Below are 976 nucleotides of genomic sequence, written 5' to 3' on the forward strand. Positions count from 1 at the left end.
TCCTGCTTTTGAAAATGGCACGGTAAGGCGCAGTCTTCCCCCAGGTTGCAGGTAACATTGGAGTCTGAAACAAAACAGAACAAAAAAAAAATAAATTCAGCCAACAACCCTCCTGAGTCCCTACTTCTTCACTTTGCGACCCGACTGCTCAGTTGGAACAAAGTTTCAACGTTTGCATTGTTCTGCGGTGAAGATCAAATTGTTTCTTAACTCGTAGTAAAAAGATCCTAAGCTTTCACTCGACGCTAAACCCGCTGCAGCGACTCTCGCAGAGTAAAAAAAAAAAACGCTCGCAGTAGTGCTCAGAACAGTGTCGAAAAGCCTACGAAGGACTCACCCGCCACGCTCAAGGTCCAAGAGACGGTCAGAAGTACCAATGTTATGAACAGGTGCCCCTTCATTTCTTTTTTCTATCAGATGTCTTACGGGCTGACCAAGTAGAGTTAAGTTTATAACAGCTAGTGCCTGGAGACATGTAAAACGTTCGAGCTTCGTCGCTTGCTTTGTTTCTTTTGTCAGAAACACGGCACAAAACAGTTTAGCAAAAACTCTTAGACTATTCTGTCTGGCAGTGTACACTCCTGTGGGTTTATGAGAGCTCGTACTACCCGACTGCACAGACTCCTCGCTGTCGGATCCCTCGACAGAGGGTTTGACGTTATGAACTGCTGTGGAACGAGCCTAATCCTCTCTCGTTACAGCTTGTTTCACCTTAAAAAAAAAATTTCAAGTCAAACTTTTGGTTTGGATGTCATTTTTTTTTAAACTGTGGACACACTGAGGGACCCAACCATCCTCGCAATGAATCTTTGAAGGCCCACAAAGTAAAGGATGGTCACTTATCTAATAGGATCTCATTCCATGTGATAATAAACACGAGTGCAAGACTGCAGTGGGTTTTCTCAAAAACATTTTATTGGTACAGTGCGAAAAACATTCACTGACTCGAAAAAAGCATATGGAATTCTCAGATTGG

The sequence above is a fragment of the Oryzias melastigma genome, unplaced genomic scaffold (genome assembly GCF_002922805.2).
Source record: "Oryzias melastigma strain HK-1 unplaced genomic scaffold, ASM292280v2 sc00375, whole genome shotgun sequence".
In the NCBI taxonomy this organism is placed as follows: domain Eukaryota; kingdom Metazoa; phylum Chordata; class Actinopteri; order Beloniformes; family Adrianichthyidae; genus Oryzias; species Oryzias melastigma.